Source organism: Lissotriton helveticus, chromosome 1_2, assembly GCF_964261635.1.
Source record: "Lissotriton helveticus chromosome 1_2, aLisHel1.1, whole genome shotgun sequence".
NCBI classification, from domain to species: domain Eukaryota; kingdom Metazoa; phylum Chordata; class Amphibia; order Caudata; family Salamandridae; genus Lissotriton; species Lissotriton helveticus.
Window position 1 is genome coordinate 339,518,969 of NC_136058.1, and position 26,142 is coordinate 339,545,110.

The 26,142-nt window shown below is 44.8% G+C and overlaps 23 non-coding genes across 23 annotated transcripts; 6 read left to right on the forward strand and 17 right to left on the reverse strand.

The window, feature by feature from the left end:
* Positions 1–109: 109 nt before the first annotated feature.
* TRNAY-GUA (transfer RNA tyrosine (anticodon GUA)) lies at positions 110–195 on the reverse strand. The gene is given in 2 exon segments: positions 110–145; positions 159–195. It is a non-coding gene; the product is annotated as a tRNA-Tyr (tRNA).
* A 756-nt stretch (positions 196–951) lies between these two features.
* On the reverse strand, positions 952–1,023 carry TRNAA-UGC (transfer RNA alanine (anticodon UGC)). The gene has a single exon. It is a non-coding gene; the product is annotated as a tRNA-Ala (tRNA).
* A 164-nt stretch (positions 1,024–1,187) lies between these two features.
* TRNAM-CAU (transfer RNA methionine (anticodon CAU)) lies at positions 1,188–1,260 on the forward strand. The gene has a single exon. It is a non-coding gene; the product is annotated as a tRNA-Met (tRNA).
* A 195-nt stretch (positions 1,261–1,455) lies between these two features.
* TRNAA-CGC (transfer RNA alanine (anticodon CGC)) lies at positions 1,456–1,527 on the reverse strand. Its single transcript has one exon. It is a non-coding gene; the product is annotated as a tRNA-Ala (tRNA).
* Positions 1,528–2,140: 613 nt separating this feature from the next.
* TRNAY-GUA (transfer RNA tyrosine (anticodon GUA)) lies at positions 2,141–2,226 on the reverse strand. The gene is given in 2 exon segments: positions 2,141–2,176; positions 2,190–2,226. It is a non-coding gene; the product is annotated as a tRNA-Tyr (tRNA).
* A 756-nt stretch (positions 2,227–2,982) lies between these two features.
* On the reverse strand, positions 2,983–3,054 carry TRNAA-UGC (transfer RNA alanine (anticodon UGC)). Its single transcript has one exon. It is a non-coding gene; the product is annotated as a tRNA-Ala (tRNA).
* A 164-nt stretch (positions 3,055–3,218) lies between these two features.
* On the forward strand, positions 3,219–3,291 carry TRNAM-CAU (transfer RNA methionine (anticodon CAU)). The gene has a single exon. It is a non-coding gene; the product is annotated as a tRNA-Met (tRNA).
* Positions 3,292–3,486: 195 nt separating this feature from the next.
* TRNAA-CGC (transfer RNA alanine (anticodon CGC)) lies at positions 3,487–3,558 on the reverse strand. The gene has a single exon. It is a non-coding gene; the product is annotated as a tRNA-Ala (tRNA).
* A 613-nt stretch (positions 3,559–4,171) lies between these two features.
* On the reverse strand, positions 4,172–4,257 carry TRNAY-GUA (transfer RNA tyrosine (anticodon GUA)). The gene is given in 2 exon segments: positions 4,172–4,207; positions 4,221–4,257. It is a non-coding gene; the product is annotated as a tRNA-Tyr (tRNA).
* Positions 4,258–5,013: 756 nt separating this feature from the next.
* Positions 5,014–5,085, reverse strand: TRNAA-UGC (transfer RNA alanine (anticodon UGC)). Its single transcript has one exon. It is a non-coding gene; the product is annotated as a tRNA-Ala (tRNA).
* Positions 5,086–19,939: 14,854 nt separating this feature from the next.
* TRNAM-CAU (transfer RNA methionine (anticodon CAU)) lies at positions 19,940–20,012 on the forward strand. The gene has a single exon. It is a non-coding gene; the product is annotated as a tRNA-Met (tRNA).
* Positions 20,013–20,207: 195 nt separating this feature from the next.
* TRNAA-CGC (transfer RNA alanine (anticodon CGC)) lies at positions 20,208–20,279 on the reverse strand. Its single transcript has one exon. It is a non-coding gene; the product is annotated as a tRNA-Ala (tRNA).
* Positions 20,280–20,892: 613 nt separating this feature from the next.
* Positions 20,893–20,978, reverse strand: TRNAY-GUA (transfer RNA tyrosine (anticodon GUA)). Its single transcript is given in 2 exon segments — positions 20,893–20,928; positions 20,942–20,978. It is a non-coding gene; the product is annotated as a tRNA-Tyr (tRNA).
* A 756-nt stretch (positions 20,979–21,734) lies between these two features.
* TRNAA-UGC (transfer RNA alanine (anticodon UGC)) lies at positions 21,735–21,806 on the reverse strand. The gene has a single exon. It is a non-coding gene; the product is annotated as a tRNA-Ala (tRNA).
* Positions 21,807–21,970: 164 nt separating this feature from the next.
* TRNAM-CAU (transfer RNA methionine (anticodon CAU)) lies at positions 21,971–22,043 on the forward strand. The gene has a single exon. It is a non-coding gene; the product is annotated as a tRNA-Met (tRNA).
* Positions 22,044–22,238: 195 nt separating this feature from the next.
* On the reverse strand, positions 22,239–22,310 carry TRNAA-CGC (transfer RNA alanine (anticodon CGC)). Its single transcript has one exon. It is a non-coding gene; the product is annotated as a tRNA-Ala (tRNA).
* Positions 22,311–22,923: 613 nt separating this feature from the next.
* TRNAY-GUA (transfer RNA tyrosine (anticodon GUA)) lies at positions 22,924–23,009 on the reverse strand. The gene is given in 2 exon segments: positions 22,924–22,959; positions 22,973–23,009. It is a non-coding gene; the product is annotated as a tRNA-Tyr (tRNA).
* A 756-nt stretch (positions 23,010–23,765) lies between these two features.
* On the reverse strand, positions 23,766–23,837 carry TRNAA-UGC (transfer RNA alanine (anticodon UGC)). Its single transcript has one exon. It is a non-coding gene; the product is annotated as a tRNA-Ala (tRNA).
* Positions 23,838–24,001: 164 nt separating this feature from the next.
* Positions 24,002–24,074, forward strand: TRNAM-CAU (transfer RNA methionine (anticodon CAU)). Its single transcript has one exon. It is a non-coding gene; the product is annotated as a tRNA-Met (tRNA).
* Positions 24,075–24,269: 195 nt separating this feature from the next.
* Positions 24,270–24,341, reverse strand: TRNAA-CGC (transfer RNA alanine (anticodon CGC)). Its single transcript has one exon. It is a non-coding gene; the product is annotated as a tRNA-Ala (tRNA).
* Positions 24,342–24,954: 613 nt separating this feature from the next.
* Positions 24,955–25,040, reverse strand: TRNAY-GUA (transfer RNA tyrosine (anticodon GUA)). Its single transcript is given in 2 exon segments — positions 24,955–24,990; positions 25,004–25,040. It is a non-coding gene; the product is annotated as a tRNA-Tyr (tRNA).
* A 756-nt stretch (positions 25,041–25,796) lies between these two features.
* Positions 25,797–25,868, reverse strand: TRNAA-UGC (transfer RNA alanine (anticodon UGC)). Its single transcript has one exon. It is a non-coding gene; the product is annotated as a tRNA-Ala (tRNA).
* Positions 25,869–26,032: 164 nt separating this feature from the next.
* On the forward strand, positions 26,033–26,105 carry TRNAM-CAU (transfer RNA methionine (anticodon CAU)). Its single transcript has one exon. It is a non-coding gene; the product is annotated as a tRNA-Met (tRNA).
* The last annotated feature ends 37 nt before the right edge of the window (positions 26,106–26,142 follow it).

Genomic DNA, 26,142 nt, shown 5'->3' on the forward strand with positions numbered 1-26,142 from the left:
GATAGAGTACGCTTCTTTTCCAGTATTTATCGAAGCTCGGGGACTTTTTCATAATCAACGGAAGGTATTGTTGATTAACAGCAAAAGACATGGAAATGAAACCACAAAATCCTTCGAGCCGGATTTGAACCAGCGACCTAAGGATGCCCGAATTAATGCTACAGTCCTCCGCTCTACCAACTGAGCTATCGAAGGAGGGGTAGCAGAAGCTCATAGCACTGAAATTACCTCTCGCTCAAGAAAGGTTGTGGGGGGTGGGGACCAGGAGCAGACAGATGAAAATCATCAATATTAATCGCGGCTCCCTCTCAAAGCTACCACTTCTGAGAGCACACTGTGAGTTACGTCTTATCACCTCAAAGGAGGATTTCACACCAAAGTGGATGTTCCGTCTTGGCTTGGTGAAAAGCAGGGGCGCCGCAATGATGAATTTTACAGAAAGGAAAGGAACTTTGATACAAAGACCTTAGGAAGCATTGGTGGCAAATGGATGGAAGCCTTTAACCGTGAGAAAAATGACAGAAAGTTATGGGAGTCATTACCACGCACCCAGCTTCAAGAACATGCATTTTGGGTTCATTTTTGAAAGGAAAGAGAATGGACAAATCAGTAGAGTAAAGGCAACATATTCAGTTTTTCTTGAAGCTACTGTAGAGAGTCTCTGGTTTAGAGGAAGAACCCTTACCAATGACCAAGATGGCTGCCACAGATTTCTATCCTAAATGTATTAAGATTGCCAAGATTAATCATCACTTTGATGGCTTAAACAAGTAAGATTCTTTGGTTCTATAAGCATCAAAAATGAGATAGCCCCATTTCATGGGGTTTTCCAAGGCACACGTCTCACAGTTTAAGTGGGGTTCGTATCCCAGTTGCATGACATATCTCTTCCTTAATACTGACAGCCAGCCTAGTTTTCTGCCAAAATCCAAGATAAGCATGGCAAAAGTCTGGAGATGCCGGGGATTGAACCCGGGGCCTCATACATGCAAAGCATGCGCTCTACCACTGAGCTACATCCCCTTGTATGCCAAGTTTTACTGTATGCATGGAAACCCTGAATGTAAGTGTCTGCCAAGTCAACCCACTTGACACCGCAGCATAAAGTCTCAGTCAGGAAAATCCTTAAGCCTCGCACCTGGATTATCTTCCTGGTCTATAGTCTTGTTTAGAGATGCTTGTGTGCAGCCTTCTTAGCGCAGTAGGCAGCGCGTCAGTCTCATAATCTGAAGGTCCTGAGTTCGTTCCTCAGAGAGGGCATTTATTTCCTCCTTTTGGCAAGCAAAATTCTCAGATTTTCTTGAAAAGTGGAAACTATGCCTATTTCAAACAATATTTTTCAATGCAACCTATTTAAGTGGGGTTCTGACCCCCCAACTGCCTGAGAAACCTCAACTTTCCACAAGGTGGCAGGCTAGCCTTCTGGAAAAAGCCGAGATACAGAACAGCGACTCCTGGAGATGCCGGGGATTGAACCCGGGGCCTCATACATGCGAAGCATGCGCTCTACCACTGAGCTACATCCCCTCCACTGCCCTCTAAAGTTTTGCTGGATGCAAGGAGACTCTGGAGCCCACGGACTGCAAAGTCTCGATTTGAGACTAGAATGTAAAGTGTCAGGGATGAAATTGCCCACGCCTTACGTGAGGGCTGTCTTCATGGAGCATATACTTAGTGCAATCAGGGTTCGATTCTCCGGCAGGGCTTTTATTTGCTCAGTTTGGAATGCAAAACTTCTCAGGATTTCCCCAAATGTGTAAACTGTTGGTCTACTTTCCAGCTTGCTCAGCCTTTCGGGGGATGATTCCATTGGCTATGCCCTCTTGCCCATCGGTGGACACTCAAATTGAAGGCAAGTCACAGTGTGATTGGCTGCCAAGCAGCTACCGTGGTGCAATGCAATTGGAAGTCTGCCAAGGGCATACATGTACTAATGCAATGCTTTGGTAGCAGTTTTGATCAGCAGGTTTCCTTTACTGTTCTTCACGCCTCCCCTAGCGATGACTATGTCATCAATTCCCTTTGAAAGCAGATAGAGTACGCTTCTTTTCCAGTATTTATCGAAGCTCGGGGACTTTTTCATAATCAACGGAAGGTATTGTTGATTAACAGCAAAAGACATGGAAATGAAACCACAAAATCCTTCGAGCCGGATTTGAACCAGCGACCTAAGGATGCCCGAATTAATGCTACAGTCCTCCACTCTACCAACTGAGCTATCGAAGGAGGGGTAGCAGAAGCTCATAGCACTGAAATTACCTCTCGCTCAAGAAAGGTTGTGGGGGGTGGGGACCAGGAGCAGACAGATGAAAATCATCAATATTAATCGCGGCTCCCTCTCAAAGCTACCACTTCTGAGAGCACACTGTGAGTTACGTCTTATCACCTCAAAGGAGGATTTCACACCAAAGTGGATGTTCCGTCTTGGCTTGGTGAAAAGCAGGGGCGCCGCAATGATGAATTTTACAGAAAGGAAAGGAACTTTGATACAAAGACCTTAGGAAGCATTGGTGGCAAATGGATGGAAGCCTTTAACCGTGAGAAAAATGACAGAAAGTTATGGGAGTCATTACCACGCACCCAGCTTCAAGAACATGCATTTTGGGTTCATTTTTGAAAGGAAAGAGAATGGACAAATCAGTAGAGTAAAGGCAACATATTCAGTTTTTCTTGAAGCTACTGTAGAGAGTCTCTGGTTTAGAGGAAGAACCCTTACCAATGACCAAGATGGCTGCCACAGATTTCTATCCTAAATGTATTAAGATTGCCAAGATTAATCATCACTTTGATGGCTTAAACAAGTAAGATTCTTTGGTTCTATAAGCATCAAAAATGAGATAGCCCCATTTCATGGGGTTTTCCAAGGCACACGTCTCACAGTTTAAGTGGGGTTCGTATCCCAGTTGCATGACATATCTCTTCCTTAATACTGACAGCCAGCCTAGTTTTCTGCCAAAATCCAAGATAAGCATGGCAAAAGTCTGGAGATGCCGGGGATTGAACCCGGGGCCTCATACATGCAAAGCATGCGCTCTACCACTGAGCTACATCCCCTTGTATGCCAAGTTTTACTGTATGCATGGAAACCCTGAATGTAAGTGTCTGCCAAGTCAACCCACTTGACACTGCAGCATAAAGTCTCAGTCAGGAAAATCCTTAAGCCTCGCACCTGGATTATCTTCCTGGTCTATAGTCTTGTTTAGAGATGCTTGTGTGCAGCCTTCTTAGCGCAGTAGGCAGCGCGTCAGTCTCATAATCTGAAGGTCCTGAGTTCGTTCCTCAGAGAGGGCATTTATTTCCTCCTTTTGGCAAGCAAAATTCTCAGATTTTCTTGAAAAGTGGAAACTATGCCTATTTCAAACAATATTTTTCAATGCAACCTATTTAAGTGGGGTTCTGACCCCCCAACTGCCTGAGAAACCTCAACTTTCCACAAGGTGGCAGGCTAGCCTTCTGGAAAAAGCCGAGATACAGAACAGCGACTCCTGGAGATGCCGGGGATTGAACCCGGGGCCTCATACATGCGAAGCATGCGCTCTACCACTGAGCTACATCCCCTCCACTGCCCTCTAAAGTTTTGCTGGATGCAAGGAGACTCTGGAGCCCACGGACTGCAAAGTCTCGATTTGAGACTAGAATGTAAAGTGTCAGGGATGAAATTGCCCACGCCTTACGTGAGGGCTGTCTTCATGGAGCATATACTTAGTGCAATCAGGGTTCGATTCTCCGGCAGGGCTTTTATTTGCTCAGTTTGGAATGCAAAACTTCTCAGGATTTCCCCAAATGTGTAAACTGTTGGTCTACTTTCCAGCTTGCTCAGCCTTTCGGGGGATGATTCCATTGGCTATGCCCTCTTGCCCATCGGTGGACACTCAAATTGAAGGCAAGTCACAGTGTGATTGGCTGCCAAGCAGCTACCGTGGTGCAATGCAATTGGAAGTCTGCCAAGGGCATACATGTACTAATGCAATGCTTTGGTAGCAGTTTTGATCAGCAGGTTTCCTTTACTGTTCTTCACGCCTCCCCTAGCGATGACTATGTCATCAATTCCCTTTGAAAGCAGATAGAGTACGCTTCTTTTCCAGTATTTATCGAAGCTCGGGGACTTTTTCATAATCAACGGAAGGTATTGTTGATTAACAGCAAAAGACATGGAAATGAAACCACAAAATCCTTCGAGCCGGATTTGAACCAGCGACCTAAGGATGCCCGAATTAATGCTACAGTCCTCCGCTCTACCAACTGAGCTATCGAAGGAGGGGTAGCAGAAGCTCATAGCACTGAAATTACCTCTCGCTCAAGAAAGGTTGTGGGGGGTGGGGACCAGGAGCAGACAGATGAAAATCATCAATATTAATCGCGGCTCCCTCTCAAAGCTACCACTTCTGAGAGCACACTGTGAGTTACGTCTTATCACCTCAAAGGAGGATTTCACACCAAAGTGGATGTTCCGTCTTGGCTTGGTGAAAAGCAGGGGCGCCGCAATGATGAATTTTACAGAAAGGAAAGGAACTTTGATACAAAGACCTTAGGAAGCATTGGTGGCAAATGGATGGAAGCCTTTAACCGTGAGAAAAATGACAGAAAGTTATGGGAGTCATTACCACGCACCCAGCTTCAAGAACATGCATTTTGGGTTCATTTTTGAAAGGAAAGAGAATGGACAAATCAGTAGAGTAAAGGCAACATATTCAGTTTTTCTTGAAGCTACTGTAGAGAGTCTCTGGTTTAGAGGAAGAACCCTTACCAATGACCAAGATGGCTGCCACAGATTTCTATCCTAAATGTATTAAGATTGCCAAGATTAATCATCACTTTGATGGCTTAAACAAGTAAGATTCTTTGGTTCTATAAGCATCAAAAATGAGATAGCCCCATTTCATGGGGTTTTCCAAGGCACACGTCTCACAGTTTAAGTGGGGTTCGTATCCCAGTTGCATGACATATCTCTTCCTTAATACTGACAGCCAGCCTAGTTTTCTGCCAAAATCCAAGATAAGCATGGCAAAAGTCTGGAGATGCCGGGGATTGAACCCGGGGCCTCATACATGCAAAGCATGCGCTCTACCACTGAGCTACATCCCCTTGTATGCCAAGTTTTACTGTATGCATGGAAACCCTGAATGTAAGTGTCTGCCAAGTCAACCTGATAGAGCGCGCGAGGCCACCCGACCAATAGTTTCCGCCGTTTCCGGCTTCAGGGCCCATATACTTTCCAAATCACCATATACATCGATCGGGTGACTTCACGAGCTCTACCAGGTTGATGTGTGTGTGTTCCCTGCTACCAAATTTCGGTGCACCCGACTTACCATCCACCGATGCGGGTGCCTAATGACCACAATGAATCAGGGAGCTAGCTGTAAAAGAAAGGCAGCAAAATACAAACCCAACCAATAACATTCAAATACTGTTAAAATGACCACGGACAACTGGAAGTTTTAAAATGTTTATCTAAAGTTCAATATTTTCTTGCATGAGGTACAGTAAAATAAGGCAATCAATAACCAAGATAACGTAAATCACATAAGCATGAAGAAATAATGACAGAGTAATCATCAAGGTACTAATAAAATGTAGCGAGAAAATACTATGCAAGTCAGTATTATCTAGACAGGGATAGACTAAGTGTGGGTGACTATAGGAGAGCTTATAATGAATAACACGCTTCACTTAAGGTGAAGGGGCCTTTGAACAATCTAGGCAACGAAGTTCTAGACCATATCAGGAAATGACACACTGCTATGCAAAATATAATTTCTAACAAATGAGAAGGCATAGGAATAACTTTGCAAAAATTATAAATGACTTTCAATAGTTGCGGAAAGGCATGGAAAATATAACATATGCAATGTTGAACTTTATTAAAGCAAAAGTTAGAAATTCAGAAGGTGCAAGAATTTCAAGAGGTTCAGAGCAATATTTACCTAGAAAGGTGTGGAAACCAAACCCTGGCCACGGGTCAGTTAAGGACAGGAAACCCTCAAGGAAGGATACCCCTCAAAGGACAGCAGGTGCAGAATGGACACCCAGGATAGGACAGGATACCCTCAGAATAGGAATCAGGACAGGACCCTCAGGACAGGACAGCAAACCCTCAGGACAGGACCCTCTTCAGGACAGGACCGGAACCCACAGTTCGGAAGCAACGCCTGCGCTCCACCCGCTCTGCAGCTATCGATCAAGACCCCGATTGGGTCAGCGAACTCCCAGCTAAGTGCTTTGCCAGCACTTTAAGGTTCAGTAGAACCTCAGTCTATGGTCAAATTCGGACAGAGTGCTTCGCAGCGCTCTGTATCTTCAGTCACCTATTGAGTGCGTTGGGTCAGTGACAGGTCAGCTAAACCAGACAAGTCGGACGGTTCACTAGGTGAACCCAGGGTAGATATACAGTTTGGGGACAGTGTACCACCCCCCAATGTTGCAAAGTGTCAGAATCCCTCAATTTCGATTGGTCCTAAGGTAGCGTTTGGGTAACACACCAATCACAATACACGATTTGAAGCCTTCATTAACATATTTGGGTACCGCCTAGCAGGTTTGGGGTTCCCAGGAGAAACTGTGCAGAAACACAATGACAATTTAACATTGTATCATATGAGGAGCAACATTCGCTGTTCTCGCAGGGCAGAGGTGACTTTCTCAGGAGCATCTCGCCCATCACTGCCAACTGGCTATGTTCCATCAGCCAAGGTCCCTCGTGCTGCCGAATGTCGCACAGGCGCAGAAGGGACCTCCAATATGGCTCTCCTCTCACTCAGACCCCCATTTCCCGCGGTACATGAAAAGTAAGCGAAAACAAATTAATACATAATAATGTCATTATGAAAACACATCACAGGGTTTGTACTTTTAACTCATCATCAAGAAATAAACTTATTGCATCTAAATGTTAGCTACATTGATACGGACACAAGAGCAGTGGCACGAGCAGTACCACATGATAAGCACAGCTATGAATTACGCATGCGCATAACTTTCCCTCCACTTCTGCAGACGCGTCAGGACACGTGAGTGTGGCTGACGCATGCGCAGTAACTAAAATACAAGCGGCGGCCATTTTTAGGGACACGGATTAATTCATTAGAAATACACATAGGCAAGCTTCGGGAACTTTACCTAAACAAAATAAATGTTAGTAAAACATACACTTTTGTTACCTTATTACACATAAACGAGGTTCTTGATTTCGGCAAGCCGCAAAATATGCGAAGCTTTGCTTCATCAATCCCCTCTTTGATGATATCTACTATCATCACAAATTATAATGGAACCAGATGCCAACTTTCTTTCACACTTTATAAAGTTCTATTTCTTCCAGCAACCGTTCTAACTTTTCTCTTTCAGTTTTAGCAGGGTGAGAAGTCTTCACCTTTTTGTATATCTGATCATTCACTTCCTCTAATTCAATCTCATCCACACTTCGTTTCACTCCTCTTGCATTTACCTCGTGCTTTTTGGTGCGCTTGCGGTATTTACAGCATAAGAAAATGAAAAGTATAATAAGACCTATAATACCAATTGGCATCAGAATTTTGAATAATAAGCTTTTACCTATGCTAGCAAGCCAATGGCCTACATTTGAGAGACCATCTACCAGTCTCTTCCAGGCACTATCAACCTCGAGTGGTTTGAGTTCCTTTGCCAAATTAGTAATGTTTTTCACATATCTTTTGATCTGTACACTTTTATCCGGAATATAAGTGCAACAATGTTGCGCCTTCAACATCCGGCAGACTCCGCCCTCTTTCGCTAATAAGGTGTCAAGAGCAAGTCGATTTTGTAAAACCATTGATCTGATCGCAACCATTTCGGTATTGACCAGCAGAAATCCATGAGCTGTTTCAGTAGACAGCACATCTACTATAGTAGACAATTTGCAAATTCTGTGAGTGTTCAGAACCACTCCCACTCCAGGTATCAGTGCACTGAAAATACTACCCATAATTTCACCTATACTTTCTCTTTTACTACGCACTAAGCCATTAGTATCTTCATTGCTTCCAGCTTTCCCATTCACATGGTATATTTTTGGGAAAACAATGCCAAAGTAGCAGCTTCCATACCAGTGATCCGGCAATTTGAAATAAGCCTTGTCCCCACAAATATAATAAATTCCAGGAAACACAGGCTCTGACCCATTTTTGAAACCCCAACCTCCAATTACCTTGTAATTATGTTCGCATTCACTGGAACCAATGAAAACATTATTATAATAGCTAGTCTTCTCGCGGTGAAGACATAGCTTGCCTTTCTTTTCAAAATCCAGCAACAGAGCAGGACCCGCTCCACCAGATGAGGTGCCTTCCATGTTTTCTGCCCACTTTGGCTTTTTCTGACTTTCGTCATTAGCCTTCTTCTGAATTTTAATTCTCCTTTTCTCTGCCATGTTCAGGAACATCTTTTCCTGCTCACGCAAAGAACAAGTCAAGTTATCTCTGTGTGCGTCTGCTATGTCAATGTTCCCTATAGTCAGAAAGTAGTCTCCCATATATCTTATGGTGTCAGTTTTGGTATGTACAGGATTCAAGTTCCCACGTATAGGAAGTTCAGAAAAGATCACGTCATTGTTAGAGTAATAATACTGTAACGGTCCCCTTTTGTAAAATAAACTAGCTAAAATGCTACAGGAAATTCCATATGTCAATGGCAGATGATGGTATGTCACGCCTTCAGCCACAGAAGTAGGTAGCTTCATGCAGACATAGCAATCTTCAATTTCCATAGTCTCTACATAGTGTATTAACAAGTTTGCGAAAACATTTAAGTGTGTCCTGTTCTTCATTCCATGATAATGTAGTCCTCCCTCATCTGATGCTTCTAAATTCTGTTTTGTTTGTCTCAAGGCTCTTTCATGTCGTGTTACACTCTGTGTTGTTAGCTCCTCACTGTCAGTATTTACAACTTCAGTAGGGACAATGTTAGTATCTTTACTTACAGCAAAGGGAATGAAAATTGTTAATCCTATCCAGATAACTATCAGTACTACTACACTACATATACACACCTTGCAACACGTCTTAAAACGGCTGCAACTAGGTCTACCATTCACTGTTGAATCAGACATTTTGGCTCAGAAGGAGTGTTCTCACCCCTCTTTTTAGCTTTTTACACAACTAGCTTACTTTGTGCAAATTCACGGTGGTTCGTCCTCCTCTTCAGCTGAGTACTCTGGGACGGGTTCTCCGTCGCTCACGTCAGTTATATCAAGATCTTCAAGTTCCTCCAAAACCAGTGTCCATTCAGGAGACTTGTACTTTTTGTTTTGTCTTTTTATTCGCTCACTCCTTCTTTTGGAAGAGTCTTCTTCTTGCTCTGCTATCCGAGCACTTCTTCTTGCCTCTGCACGTTTTTCTTCCACTGTCTTTATCCTAAGTCTCAATCTTTTTACAAACCTAGGCTCAAGGTTGTTTCTTTTCTTTAGTCTCTTAGTCGGTACTTGGACTTCACTTTCTTTTCTTATTCTCTTGTTCTCTTTATCTCGTGGTAATTCTTCTCCACTTTCTTCTCCTACTTCCCTTATCTGGCTAGTTCCAGGGCTAGCATCAAATTCTTCTGCCTGGTTGCTAATCTGGCCTTGTTCAGGAATATTTTGTTTTTGGCTTTCGATTGTCTTTGTTTCTGTTTCTGTTTCCTGAACCCGTTCTTCTAACCCTCTTTGATCCTGTTCAAGCACTTCGATCTCTTGATTTTCTTCTGCTCGAACTATCACTCTATTTCTAGTCTCTCCCTTATCTGCATCAGGTGTTCGTGGTGGTGTATCGAATACCTGTTCTGTCCCTGTCTGACCTTCTCCTTCCTCAGTTTTGATTTGAATCTCAAGCGGCTGAGGTTCTTCGCCTGTGCCTTGCTTTTCCTGACTAGTCCACTCTCTACCTTCACTAAGTCGTTCTCTTGTTCTGATAGGATCTTCGGTCAGATCAATCATCGGTATCCATTCTTCTGGCCATATGCTTGGCAGCTCGTCTTCAGCTACTCCTGGCTCAGTTTCCTGGACCTCTTCAGCAGGCTGGATTCTTGGCAGTTCGTAGTCAACTACTCCTGGGCCAACGTCTGCTGTTCCTGCAACCTGACTGGTGCTGGGCTGCTCGTTGTCAGTTGCTTCTGGTCTGGCTCCTTCAGGGTCCTCTGCTGGTTGCCCTTCTTCTTCAAATCCTCTGTCTGGCAATACCTTCTGGGTGTGTCCAGCGTGGATCCACTGAGGAACACCTGCGACTTTCACTGCTGTGGTTGTTACCAGGATTACTTGGCGTTTCTTTCCCCACCTTGGTGCCAGACAGCTTGATCGAGTGTGCTTCTTTATTTTGACCCAATCTCCTGGAACCAAGCTGTGGAGAGGAGTCGTTGGATTGAGGATGCCGTCGTCTCCAATCTGGCGAGAGATAGAACGCACTTGGTCACCCAATCTTCTGCAGTATTCAAGCACCAAATCATCAGTAATACTCAACAGTTTGCTTCCTGGCACCCATGCTTGTCTCATCACTCTTCCCATAATGATTTCATGGGGACTTAGGCCTGTCTTGCGGTCTGGAACACTTCTCAGTCCCATCAGGACCAGGGGCAGGGCCTTCACCCAGGTCATGCCAGTAGCATCTGTCAGCTTTGCTAGTCTGTTTTTGATAGTTCCATTTACTTGTTCCACTATTCCAGAAGCCTCTGGGTGGTATGCACAATGGAGTTTCTGCCTTATTCCAAAGGCCTTACAGAGTTCAGCCAATATGTCATTCTGGAAATGTCCACCCTTATCTGATTCAATAATGCATGGTATTCCGAACCTAGGTATCAGTTCTTTTAGTAAACACTTCGCTACTGTCAGTGCGTCACTTTGAGGAGTAGGGTAAGCTTCTACCCATTTTGAAAATACGCAAACAATGACAAGGACATATCGTTTCCCTTCACAACGGGGCATGGTGATGAAATCAACCTGTATCCTTATAAAGGGACCCCCTGATCTCCCAATCTTGCTCAGTTCAACCATTGTCCTCTTGCCTGGGTTCATCTGTTGACATGACAGGCACCTCTGGCAAAGGGACTCTGCTACCTTCCTGAACTTTTTACTGTACCAAGTCTGTTGAAATACCAGAATCATGGCATCCCTACCAATGTGTGATCCTTCATGTATTAATCTAGCCATTGTGCCAAGCAAGTGGCGGGGTAACACAGGCATACCAGTTGGGCCCAAGATGACACCATCCACACGTCTCGGTCTACATCCATCCTCCTTCCATTTCTCTCTTTCTTGCCAAGGAGCCGACTCCTGCCACTCTCTCACCTCATCCCATGTAGGCACTTCCTCAAACACCTGAAGCTGGCAGCTGGTTCCTGGCCCCCCTCGTTTTGGATTTACAATATACCGATCTTTGGCACACCATTGAGCCACTCGATCAGCATAATCGTTTCCCAGTGATACTCTGTCCATGCTCCTTTGATGAGCAGTACATTTTACCACTGCCAGTTCTTTGGGCAACTGGATGGCCTCTAAAAGGTCATGAACAACTTTTGCATTCCGAATGGGAGTACCTGAGGAAGTCATGAATTCCCTCTGTAGCCATAATTGGCCAAAGTCATGCACAACGCCATAACAGTACTGACTGTCAGTATACACTGTTATGCGTAAGTCCTTCCCAATTTTGCAAGCCTTTATCATGGCTATCAATTCGGCTACTTGTGCAGACTTGATGTTATATAGGTAACCTGCTTGTTCAATTTTTGTGAAAGACACTACTGCATAAGCAGCACTCAAGCCTCCTAATTCATGTCTTAGACAGGAACCATCCACAAATAGTTCTTTATCATGCTCAGGCAATGGTACTTCTTTTATGTCTGGGCGTGGCTTAGTACTGAACTCTGTCAGGTCAATACAATCATGTTCATCATCATCCCCACCTTCTATTTCCAATGGGTCGGGGAGTAAGGTGGCAGGGTTCAGAATACCGCACCTAACAATGCTTACATTTGCTGCACCCACAAGAATCCTCTCGTATTTAGTCAGCCGACTAGGGGTGAGATACTGTGTTTTAGTTCTGGTCAATAGAATTACCACTCCATGTGAAACATACACGGTCACAGGATGTCCCATGACAATGGACTCACTCTGTTCCAAACTTGCACAGGTAGCAGCTACCGCTTTCAGACAGCCTGGTAACCCAGCAGCTACTGGGTCCAATGTGGCAGAGAAATAAGCCACAGGCCTTCTGGTCGTGCCATGTTCTTGAGTCAGGACAGACAATGCGCAATTATCGCGAGTGTCACAGAAAAGGGCAAACTCTTTGGAATAATCTGGCATTCCCAACGCAGGGGCGGTACACAGACAGTTCTTCAATCTTGTGAAAGCCATTAGACTTTCATCGTCCCACTGTACAACATCTGGCATTCCTCTTGTGGTCATTTTTATCAAGGGCCTGGCTAAGGCTGCAAATCCCAGAATCCACTGCCTGCAGTACCCTAATACACCCAGGAACATTCTGACATCTTTTTGAGTACGGGGCAACTGCATTTTTTGAATTATTCTCACTCTTTCTGATGTGACTTTTCTGACACCCTTTTCTATTTGGTGTCCCAGATATTTTACAGATTTCGCACAGAACTGTAGTTTGTCAGGGGCCACTTTATGCCCTTTCTCGCACAGATGATTTAGGAGGGCAATGGTGTCAACTACACAGTCCCGGTGACTTTTAGACGCCAGTAGAAGGTCGTCTATGTACTGCACTAACACAGAGTTCCCAGGTAAGATCAAAGTCTCTAGACATTTTTTCAAGATCTGATTAAAGATAGAGGGGCTCTCTGTATACCCCTGAGGGACCCTGTTCCAACAATACACGTGACCCTCAAAAGCAAATGAGAAAAGAAATTTGCTGTCGGGGTGCAGGGGTATCGAAAAGAATGCATGACACAAATCAATCACAGTGAACCATTCAGCATCCCAAGGAATCTGGTATAATATCACTGCAGGGTTTGGGACAATAGGGCAGCAAGGAACTACAATTTTGTTAACCTTTCTCAGGTCCTGCACTACCCTATACTTGCCACTAGGCTTTTTGATGCCCATAATCGGTGAGTTGCATGGGCTGCTCATCACTTCCTGTATGATGTTTCCTTCCAATAATTTTTGTATTTCCAGAGTGACACCTGCTTTCACCTCAGCATTCATTCGGTAGGGCCTAGTGTTAGGATATACTGCATTGTCCTTGATGGCTATTTGTATGGGGTCCACATCTTTCATCAACCCCACATCCTTTCCAGTGAAATCCCACACCTCTGGCTTTACGGCTTCCTGTAGTTCTTGGGGCAAGTCCTGCAGGGTCAATCTTTTAATTTCTGAGTCAGGTCTAAGCAACAATAATTTATAAATGCCGTCTTCATCTGGGGTCTGTATTTCAACACCCTTTGGTGTGCAAAAGATGGTACAGTTCATTTTGCACAGCAAATCACGACCCAGTAGATTCACTGGACTGGTGTCACAGACGACAAATCTATGCATCTGTTTAAAATTTCCAATTGAAATCTCCATTGGTTCGGTAACAGGAGTACTAATCAATTGATTAGATACACCCACTACTTGGATATTTTCTCCCGAGAGGGGTAGGTTTGGAACGTCCACTGTTCTTACAGTAGAACGGGTAGCGCCAGTGTCCAACAGGAAGGTGACATCATTTCCGTCAACCTTTCCTTCAATATATGGTCCAGACTGGTCTACCGGCAAGGAAGCGCCAAGTACGCACTCCTCGTCCTCCCCTCTCAGGCCCCGTCAGTCCTGATCGTTACAAAGGAAGGTATCATTTAGCAGATACTGCGAAGTTGCTGTATTTCTGTTCTCCCCGCTTTCCCAAACCTCTATCTCTTCATTTTCTGCCTGTCTTCCCCTGTATACCTGCTTGGGTGCTCGAGGCACCTGAACTGTTTTTACCTGGGGTTGAGTCTTTCTTGGTCTTTCTTTCTGCGTCTGTGGAGTTAAATCAGGAGTTTTCTCATTAACATCGACTAATTGGGGACACTCGTTTCGCCAGTGTCCAATTTCGCCGCACTGATGGCAGGGAAATTTTTTCATAGCCTCTTCCCTGCTAAATTTGGGCCGGGGCTTTCCTCCACCCCCTCCCCCAGGACCTTTGTTCTCAGCATTTTTAACCATGTTACTCAATTGTTTTTCCTGTTGTTCTGCGAGCTTCACCTGAGCCCACATAACCTTCTCCTTAAGGGCCTTTTTCTTTTCTGCCATCTCGTCCTCGCAGTACTTAGCGTACCGCAGGACCTCATCCATTTTCTTAGTATGCCAACAGATTTTATTATCTTTTATCCACTGACAAATTTCAGGTCTTAAACCATTTACAAACCTGTAAATAAAGTGCGTCATATCCTTCAGGTCGATGTTATCAATACCGCTGTATGTTTTAAATACCTGCAATAACCTCTCATAGAAGGAGTGCACTGTCTCGTCCCTTTCCTGTGTTGTCCTATCTATTTTTGTCCAATCAGTTTCCTTTGCGGGCACCTTTTCTTTCAAATGCTGAATTACCTGTTCATATTTTCGCATGACATCCTTTGATGGCTCTCCAGTTTCCTTGTTTCTGGGGTACTCCTCACTCGGCCAGTCTATGTTTATTTTACACTGGGTCCATAAATCTACTGGAACCACAATGTCGAAAAACCCATCCAGGTCTTTCCACAGACATTTCTGTACCTTCACGAACCTTTCCACCTGCCTGTACCAGTCAACTGGTTTCTCTCGTAATTTTGGAAAATCGTTCGTGAAGGACACAATATCCTGCCTAGACCAGGGAACATGCACATATTTCCCTCCTGGAACTTCGCGCATGGGGCATAACTGCTCAGGTTTTTCTACCTCTCTTAAAGCAAACTCGGGAGTCACTTGTCGGGAGCGAACCTCTTCCCTCTTTTTCGCCCACCTGCTTCTCCATCTTTCCACATCTCCCCATTTCTGCAGTACCCCCATTAATTCTTTAATCTGCAACTTCTTCCCTGCCACATTCAGGTGTTCTATGTCTTTGTCTGAGAAGTCTGCTCTGTACGGTTTCTGTAAGGGCTTGGATTTTGAGATATCTACCCCCATACTAACTGCTGTTTCGGTCAGTTTTTCGTGGAGCACTCTGGTGTTCCTTGTAAAGCTTTTACATATGAACGACAATTCTTCTTCAGAGTAGGTATTCAATCGATCCAACCCCACATTTCCTGCCATTAATTCTTCTATTTCGACCCTCAGCTTGTAGAGATCTAAAGGCTTTGTTTGCGGAGTCTGCTTCTCTAATTCACGACTCCAACTCTCAATTTCATCCGGAGTTACCAGAGAGACATTTCTAGTACCTGTTGCTGTCTCTAATTTAATTTCTTTTGTATTAAAAGGGTTATACCTCGGCTGTATTCCCTTTCCAGTCTGTTTGTTTGGTAATTCCAAAAACGCAACTTCAGACTCGCACTCACTGGACTGATCATCTATGATGATCGGTTCCTGTCTCGGGGTTGCCATGACTGGGGTCATAACTGGAGTAATCGGATTTCCCTGACCATTTCCGTATAACGGGACCACCGGTCCAATAGTTACTGGAATAGTCAATGCCTCAGGACTGGTATTTAACTGAGAAATTTTCTGAATTATTTCTGTTCTTTGTCTAGCTAGAGCCTCTTGCTCCTTTTCCACTAGTACCCTTCTTAGAGTTGTGTCCTGTAATATCTGGGGTGTCAATGGAGGAGTAAAACTCGGGGCAGTAGGATGCGTTTCACTTGGTCCTCCCCCATAATTTGGTTTCGGGAATAAAGTTCCAGTATTAAAGGACCTGCGCTCTTCCCCATATGGAGGTTGAACAAAAGGCAGTCCTGAATTCGAGGGTTTCTCTTCGCTTTCATACAAGGGTCTGGGAAAAAAGGTTTTCGTACGTGAATATTTTTCTTCCTGACTTGCGGGCACTTTGGGATATATATCCCTTGTTTCCGTCAGTTCGGGTTTTTCAGGATAGGGCAATACTTGACCACCCCCTCCCAGTCCCAGGGACCTGTCTTCTTCCTTTAGGAAGTGGCGTCGGGGAACATCTCCTACACTGGAAGGTCGGGTTCCCTCATTGTAAGGTGGCGGACTTCTGGTACAGATGTCATCTATTAATTCATCATCTGAATCCCCCAGGGCCCCCCAATGCTTACATTTTTCAGTACTTTTCTCACCCGCTCCAATGTTATGACATGCCGGCATCATGGGAAACAGACCCTCAACAATCATGCTCTGCCTCCACTGTTTCATCCTTTTATCCCTGGATTCCTGTTTCTGCCTGGGGTACCACTTGGTCAAACCCTTGTCCAATCGGGGTCTTTCTCTTTCAAAAGCCTCAATCTCCCATTCCTCTAATGCCTCATACTGCGTTAGTCTTGGTCTGGGATGCAGTTCATTCATTCGGGTTCTTAAATTAAATAAGATCCTACCATTGAAAGTACCATCTAACGGAAAAGCCAATACTCCGTCATCTTTTGTGTACTTCACCCAATTCTCCAGCCACACACAGGTATTGTACCCTCGGTCAAACATCATGAATGAGGCGGGAGTATTGGGTGCTGGGACAAGAACACCTTCTCTAGATTTAATCGGTTTGTCCGTTTTAAAATAATTTTTCACCTTACTTACAAGGGACATTTTTCTCTTGGTTCCGTACATAATATCGTATCTGTTAGCCTTCCACTGATCCCTTTCAAACCCTAGATGCCTTGGATCAGGTCGAGTCTCTGTAGTCTGCGAGTGCCACATACGACTTCTGCGCTAACTTTGTTTACAAACTACCTCCGATCAGAACGCGCTTCAGAAAAATTCGTGCAACCAATGGGTGCGCGACACAAAATAAGCTCCACCAATGGGTGCGCGGCCCCTTCGTGAGACAGTTCCCACGCTCCGGCGCTCACCCCTCCTTTACAATTTCAGCTCCGCTACCCGCCCGCTGCTTCTACCAATCCCAGCGCGGCACAGAGTGACGTCAGAGGCGCTTCGCGACTGACTCCCTCCCTTCACAAGGTAACGGAAACTTTCTTTCTTTAAAAGTGCTCAGTGCTTGGTTATTTTACAACAAATACACATTCGCCACAGTGCTCAAGTGTCTAGACAGAGAAAGAATTCTTTTACTGCAAGTAAACTACTTCCATTTACTTTTCACTCGCTGCGGGCAGATCTCTTCCGCCTACCCTTCACTCTAGCATCGGTGAACCTGTTATTCCCCTAAACTCATCCACTTCTTTCCGGGATATATTCCGAGTTTAAGGTTTCTCAGCGGACCCCTCTGCTTTCACGCTAGCTCCGAGGAACCTGCTACTCTTCCGATGTGACCCTTACTAGGTTACGCCACTATGGGAATTTTGCCAATGAACCCCGTTACTGTCATTTATTCACACATGTATTCAGAAAACCCTAGTTAGTGCTTCCCGGTTATCCTAACCTGCACCTAACTTTCCTCGAACCTGTGACCTCAGGACAATGGATTCTATTCACCACTTGCCCTTTCAATTCCCCGGGGAGTTCGGACAACACTTAACGATTCGATTTACAAATGCATGGATTAGTACATATAACAATATAAGAACAAGAATAATGACAATACAAAAATTCATGAGTTTCAGCAGCGTATTCACAAGAGAGTGATCAGTTCCCTCAGAACAGCCGCTCTTATAGCAGCATTAATATAATAGCAGCTTCCGACTTAACTAGTCCAACTAATCCCTGCCTTACTCTCAACTAGTCCCTAACCATCCTCTAGCTACCAGAAAACTGATAGAGCGCGCGAGGCCACCCGACCAATAGTTTCCGCCGTTTCCGGCTTCAGGGCCCATATACTTTCCAAATCACCATATACATCGATCGGGTGACTTCACGAGCTCTACCAGGTTGATGTGTGTGTGTTCCCTGCTACCAAATTTCGGTGCACCCGACTTACCATCCACCGATGCGGGTGCCTAATGACCACAATGAATCAGGGAGCTAGCTGTAAAAGAAAGGCAGCAAAATACAAACCCAACCAATAACATTCAAATACTGTTAAAATGACCACGGACAACTGGAAGTTTTAAAATGTTTATCTAAAGTTCAATATTTTCTTGCATGAGGTACAGTAAAATAAGGCAATCAATAACCAAGATAACGTAAATCACATAAGCATGAAGAAATAATGACAGAGTAATCATCAAGGTACTAATAAAATGTAGCGAGAAAATACTATGCAAGTCAGTATTATCTAGACAGGGATAGACTAAGTGTGGGTGACTATAGGAGAGCTTATAATGAATAACACGCTTCACTTAAGGTGAAGGGGCCTTTGAACAATCTAGGCAACGAAGTTCTAGACCATATCAGGAAATGACACACTGCTATGCAAAATATAATTTCTAACAAATGAGAAGGCATAGGAATAACTTTGCAAAAATTATAAATGACTTTCAATAGTTGCGGAAAGGCATGGAAAATATAACATATGCAATGTTGAACTTTATTAAAGCAAAAGTTAGAAATTCAGAAGGTGCAAGAATTTCAAGAGGTTCAGAGCAATATTTACCTAGAAAGGTGTGGAAACCAAACCCTGGCCACGGGTCAGTTAAGGACAGGAAACCCTCAAGGAAGGATACCCCTCAAAGGACAGCAGGTGCAGAATGGACACCCAGGATAGGACAGGATACCCTCAGAATAGGAATCAGGACAGGACCCTCAGGACAGGACAGCAAACCCTCAGGACAGGACCCTCTTCAGGACAGGACCGGAACCCACAGTTCGGAAGCAACGCCTGCGCTCCACCCGCTCTGCAGCTATCGATCAAGACCCCGATTGGGTCAGCGAACTCCCAGCTAAGTGCTTTGCCAGCACTTTAAGGTTCAGTAGAACCTCAGTCTATGGTCAAATTCGGACAGAGTGCTTCGCAGCGCTCTGTATCTTCAGTCACCTATTGAGTGCGTTGGGTCAGTGACAGGTCAGCTAAACCAGACAAGTCGGACGGTTCACTAGGTGAACCCAGGGTAGATATACAGTTTGGGGACAGTGTACCACCCCCCAATGTTGCAAAGTGTCAGAATCCCTCAATTTCGATTGGTCCTAAGGTAGCGTTTGGGTAACACACCAATCACAATACACGATTTGAAGCCTTCATTAACATATTTGGGTACCGCCTAGCAGGTTTGGGGTTCCCAGGAGAAACTGTGCAGAAACACAATGACAATTTAACATTGTATCATATGAGGAGCAACATTCGCTGTTCTCGCAGGGCAGAGGTGACTTTCTCAGGAGCATCTCGCCCATCACTGCCAACTGGCTATGTTCCATCAGCCAAGGTCCCTCGTGCTGCCGAATGTCGCACAGGCGCAGAAGGGACCTCCAATATGGCTCTCCTCTCACTCAGACCCCCATTTCCCGCGGTACATGAAAAGTAAGCGAAAACAAATTAATACATAATAATGTCATTATGAAAACACATCACAGGGTTTGTACTTTTAACTCATCATCAAGAAATAAACTTATTGCATCTAAATGTTAGCTACATTGATACGGACACAAGAGCAGTGGCACGAGCAGTACCACATGATAAGCACAGCTATGAATTACGCATGCGCATAACTTTCCCTCCACTTCTGCAGACGCGTCAGGACACGTGAGTGTGGCTGACGCATGCGCAGTAACTAAAATACAAGCGGCGGCCATTTTTAGGGACACGGATTAATTCATTAGAAATACACATAGGCAAGCTTCGGGAACTTTACCTAAACAAAATAAATGTTAGTAAAACATACACTTTTGTTACCTTATTACACATAAACGAGGTTCTTGATTTCGGCAAGCCGCAAAATATGCGAAGCTTTGCTTCATCAAACCCACTTGACACTGCAGCATAAAGTCTCAGTCAGGAAAATCCTTAAGCCTCGCACCTGGATTATCTTCCTGGTCTATAGTCTTGTTTAGAGATGCTTGTGTGCAGCCTTCTTAGCGCAGTAGGCAGCGCGTCAGTCTCATAATCTGAAGGTCCTGAGTTCGTTCCTCAGAGAGGGCATTTATTTCCTCCTTTTGGCAAGCAAAATTCTCAGATTTTCTTGAAAAGTGGAAACTATGCCTATTTCAAACAATATTTTTCAATGCAACCTATTTAAGTGGGGTTCTGACCCCCCAACTGCCTGAGAAACCTCAACTTTCCACAAGGTGGCAGGCTAGCCTTCTGGAAAAAGCCGAGATACAGAACAGCGACTCCTGGAGATGCCGGGGATTGAACCCGGGGCCTCATACATGCGAAGCATGCGCTCTACCACTGAGCTACATCCCCTCCACTGCCCTCTAAAGTTTTGCTGGATGCAAGGAGACTCTGGAGCCCACGGACTGCAAAGTCTCGATTTGAGACTAGAATGTAAAGTGTCAGGGATGAAATTGCCCACGCCTTACGTGAGGGCTGTCTTCATGGAGCATATACTTAGTGCAATCAGGGTTCGATTCTCCGGCAGGGCTTTTATTTGCTCAGTTTGGAATGCAAAACTTCTCAGGATTTCCCCAAATGTGTAAACTGTTGGTCTACTTTCCAGCTTGCTCAGCCTTTCGGGGGATGATTCCATTGGCTATGCCCTCTTGCCCATCGGTGGACACTCAAATTGAAGGCAAGTCACAGTGTGATTGGCTGCCAAGCAGCTACCGTGGTGCAATGCAATTGGAAGTCTGCCAAGGGCATACATGTACTAATGCAATGCTTTGGTAGCAGTTTTGATCAGCAGGTTTCCTTTACTGTTCTTCACGCCTCCCCTAGCGATGACTATGTCATCAATACCCTTTGAAAGCAGATAGAGTACGCTTCTTTTCCAGTATTTATCGAAGCTCGGGGACTTTTTCATAATCAACGGAAGGTATTGTTGATTAACAGCAAAAGACATGGAAATGAAACCACAAAATCCTTCGAGCCGGATTTGAACCAGCGACCTAAGGATGCCCGAATTAATGCTACAGTCCTCCACTCTACCAACTGAGCTATCGAAGGAGGGGTAGCAGAAGCTCATAGCACTGAAATTACCTCTCGCTCAAGAAAGGTTGTGGGGGGTGGGGACCAGGAGCAGACAGATGAAAATCATCAATATTAATCGCGGCTCCCTCTCAAAGCTACCACTTCTGAGAGCACACTGTGAGTTACGTCTTATCACCTCAAAGGAGGATTTCACACCAAAGTGGATGTTCCGTCTTGGCTTGGTGAAAAGCAGGGGCGCCGCAATGATGAATTTTACAGAAAGGAAAGGAACTTTGATACAAAGACCTTAGGAAGCATTGGTGGCAAATGGATGGAAGCCTTTAACCGTGAGAAAAATGACAGAAAGTTATGGGAGTCATTACCACGCACCCAGCTTCAAGAACATGCATTTTGGGTTCATTTTTGAAAGGAAAGAGAATGGAAAAATCAGTAGAGTAAAGGCAACATATTCAGTTTTTCTTGAAGCTACTGTAGAGAGTCTCTGGTTTAGAGGAAGAACCCTTACCAATGACCAAGATGGCTGCCACAGATTTCTATCCTAAATGTATTAAGATTGCCAAGATTAATCATCACTTTGATGGCTTAAACAAGTAAGATTCTTTGGTTCTATAAGCATCAAAAATGAGATAGCCCCATTTCATGGGGTTTTCCAAGGCACACGTCTCACAGTTTAAGTGGGGTTCGTATCCCAGTTGCATGACATATCTCTTCCTTAATACTGACAGCCAGCCTAGTTTTCTGCCAAAATCCAAGATAAGCATGGCAAAAGTCTGGAGATGCCGGGGATTGAACCCGGGGCCTCATACATGCAAAGCATGCGCTCTACCACTGAGCTACATCCCCTTGTATGCCAAGTTTTACTGTATGCATGGAAACCCTGAATGTAAGTGTCTGCCAAGTCAACCCACTTGACACTGCAGCATAAAGTCTCAGTCAGGAAAATCCTTAAGCCTCGCACCTGGATTATCTTCCTGGTCTATAGTCTTGTTTAGAGATGCTTGTGTGCAGCCTTCTTAGCGCAGTAGGCAGCGCGTCAGTCTCATAATCTGAAGGTCCTGAGTTCGATCCTCAGAGAGGGCATTTATTTCCTCCTTTTGGCAAGCAAAATTCTCAGATTTTCTTGAAAAGTGGAAACTATGCCTATTTCAAACAATATTTTTCAATGCAACCTATTTAAGTGGGGTTCTGACCCCCCAACTGCCTGAGAAACCTCAACTTTCCACAAGGTGGCAGGCTAGCCTTCTGGAAAAAGCCGAGATACAGAACAGCGACTCCTGGAGATGCCGGGGATTGAACCCGGGGCCTCATACAAGCGAAGCATGCGCTCTACCACTGAGCTACATCCCCTCCACTGCCCTCTAAAGTTTTGCTGGATGCAAGGAGACTCTGGAGCCCACGGACTGCAAAGTCTCGATTTGAGACTAGAATGTAAAGTGTCAGGCATGAAATTGCCCACGCCTTACGTGAGGGCTGTCTTCATGGAGCATATACTTAGTGCAATCAGGGTTCGATTCTCCGGCAGGGCTTTTATTTGCTCAGTTTGGAATGCAAAACTTCTCAGGATTTCCCCAAATGTGTAAACTGTTGGTCTACTTTCCAGCTTGCTCAGCCTTTCGGGGGATGATTCCATTGGCTATGCCCTCTTGCCCATCGGTGGACACTCAAATTGAAGGCAAATCACAGTGTGATTGGCTGCCAAGCAGCTACCGTGGTGCAATGCAATTGGAAGTCTGCCAAGGGCATACATGTACTAATGCAATGCTTTGGTAGCAGTTTTGATCAGCAGGTTTCCATTACTGTTCTTCACGCCTCCCCTAGCGATGACTATGTCATCAATTCCCTTTGAAAGCAGATAGAGTACGCTTCTTTTCCAGTATTTATCGAAGCTCGGGGACTTTTTCATAATCAACGGAAGGTATTGTTGATTAACAGCAAAAGACATGGAAATGAAACCACAAAATCCTTCGAGCCGGATTTGAACCAGCGACCTAAGGATGCCCGAATTAATGCTACAGTCCTCCACTCTACCAACTGAGCTATCGAAGGAGGGGTAGCAGAAGCTCATAGCACTGAAATTACCTCTCGCTCAAGAAAGGTTGTGGGGGGTGGGGACCAGGAGCAGACAGATGAAAATCATCAATATTAATCGCGGCTCCCTCTCAAAGCTACCACTTCTGAGAGCACACTGTGAGTTACGTCTTATCACCTCAAAGGAGGATTTCACACCAAAGTGGATGTTCCGTCTTGGCTTGGTGAAAAGCAGGGGAGCCGCAATGATGAATTTTACAGAAAGGAAAGGAACTTTGATACAAAGACCTTAGGAAGCATTGGTGGCAAATGGATGGAAGCCTTTAACCGTGAGAAAAATGACAGAAAGTTATGGGAGTCATTACCACGCACCCAGCTTCAAGAACATGCATTTTGGGTTCATTTTTGAAAGGAAAGAGAATGGAAAAATCAGTAGAGTAAAGGCAACATATTCAGTTTTTCTTGAAGCTACTGTAGAGAGTCTCTGGTTTAGAGGAAGAACCCTTACCAATGACCAAGATGGCTGCCACAGATTTCTATCCTAAATGTATTAAGATTGCCAAGATTAATCATCACTTTGATGGCTTAAACAAGTAAGATTCTTTGGTTCTATAAGCATCAAAAATGAGATAGCCCCATTTCATGGGGTTTTCCAAGGCACACGTCTCACAGTTTAAGTGGGGTTCGTATCCCAGTTGCATGACATATCTCTTCCTTAATACTGACAGCCAGCCTAGTTTTCTGCCAAAATCCAAGATAAGCATGGCAAAAGTCTGGAGATGCCGGGGATTGAACCCGGGGCCTCATACATGCAAAGCATGCGCTCTACCACTGAGCTACATCCCCTTGTATGCCAAGTTTTACTGTATGCATGGAAACCCTGAATGTAAGTGTCTGCCAAGTCAACCCACTTGACACTGCAGCATAAAGTCTCAGTCAGGAAAATCCTTAAGCCTCGCACCTGGATTATCTTCCTGGTCTATAGTCTTGTTTAGAGATGCTTGTGTGCAGCCTTCTTAGCGCAGTAGGCAGCGCGTCAGTCTCATAATCTGAAGGTCCTGAGTTCGATCCTCAGAGAGGGCATTTATTTCCTCCTTTTGGCAAGCAAAATTCTCAGATTTTCTTGAAAAGTGGAAACTATGCCTATTTCAAACAATATTTTTCAATGCAACCTATTTAAGTGGGGTTCTGACCCCCCAACTGCCTGAGAAACCTCAACTTTCCACAAGGTGGCAGGCTAGCCTTCTGGAAAAAGCCGAGATACAGAACAGCGACTCCTGGAGATGCCGGGGATTGAACCCGGGGCCTCATACATGCGAAGCATGCGCTCTACCACTGAGCTACATCCCCTCCACTGCCCTCTAAAGTTTTGCTGGATGCAAGGAGACTCTGGAGCCCACGGACTGCAAAGTCTCGATTTGAGACTAGAATGTAAAGTGTCAGGCATGAAATTGCCCACGCCTTACGTGAGGGCTGTCTTCATGGAGCATATACTTAGTGCAATCAGGGTTCGATTCTCCGGCAGGGCTTTTATTTGCTCAGTTTGGAATGCAAAACTTCTCAGGATTTCCCCAAATGTGTAAACTGTTGGTCTACTTTCTAGCTTGCTCAGCCTTTCGGGGGATGATTCCATTGGCTATGCCCTCTTGCCCATCGGTGGACACTCAAATTGAAGGCAAGTCACAGTGTGATTGGCTGCCAAGCAGCTACCGTGGTGCAATGCAATTGGAAGTCTGCCAAGGGCATACATGTACTAATGCAATGCTTTGGTAGCAGTTTTGATCAGCAGGTTTCCTTTACTGTTCTTCACGCCTCCCCTAGCGATGACTATGTCATCAATTCCCTTTGAAAGCAGATAGAGTACGCTTCTTTTCCAGTATTTATCGAAGCTCGGGGACTTTTTCATAATCAACGGAAGGTATTGTTGATTAACAGCAAAAGACATGGAAATGAAACCACAAAATCCTTCGAGCCGGATTTGAACCAGCGACCTAAGGATGCCCGAATTAATGCTACAGTCCTCCGCTCTACCAACTGAGCTATCGAAGGAGGGGTAGCAGAAGCTCATAGCACTGAAATTACCTCTCGCTCAAGAAAGGTTGTGGGGGGTGGGGACCAGGAGCAGACAGATGAAAATCATCAATATTAATCGCGGCTCCCTCTCAAAGCTACCACTTCTGAGAGCACACTGTGAGTTAAGTCTTATCACCTCAAAGGAGGATTTCACACCAAAGTGGATGTTCCGTCTTGGCTTGGTGAAAAGCAGGGGCGCCGCAATGATGAATTTTACAGAAAGGAAAGGAACTTTGATACAAAGACCTTAGGAAGCATTGGTGGCAAATGGATGGAAGCCTTTAACCGTGAGAAAAATGACAGAAAGTTATGGGAGTCATTACCACGCACCCAGCTTCAAGAACATGCATTTTGGGTTCATTTTTGAAAGGAAAGAGAATGGAAAAATCAGTAGAGTAAAGGCAACATATTCAGTTTTTCTTGAAGCTACTGTAGAGAGTCTCTGGTTTAGAGGAAGAACCCTTACCAATGACCAAGATGGCTGCCACCGATTTCTATCCTAAATGTATTAAGATTGCCAAGATTAATCATCACTTTGATGGCTTAAACAAGTAAGATTCTTTGGTTCTATAAGCATCAAAAATGAGATAGCCCCATTTCATGGGGTTTTCCAAGGCACACGTCTCACAGTTTAAGTGGGGTTCGTATCCCAGTTGCATGACATATCTCTTCCTTAATACTGACAGCCAGCCTAGTTTTCTGCCAAAATCCAAGATAAGCATGGCAAAAGTCTGGAGATGCCGGGGATTGAACCCGGGGCCTCATACATGCAAAGCATGCGCTCTACCACTGAGCTACATCCCCTTGTATGCCAAGTTTTACTGTATGCATGGAAACCCTGAATGTAAGTGTCTGCCAAGTCAACCCACTTGACACTGCAGCATAAAGTCTCAGTCAGGAAAATCCTTAAGCCTCGCACCTGGATTATCTTCCTGGTCTATAGTCTTGTTTAGAGATGCTTGTGTGCAGCCTTCTTAGCGCAGTAGGCAGCGCGTCAGTCTCATAATCTGAAGGTCCTGAGTTCGTTCCTCAGAGAGGGCATTTATTTCCTCCTTTTGGCAAGCAAAATTCTCAGATT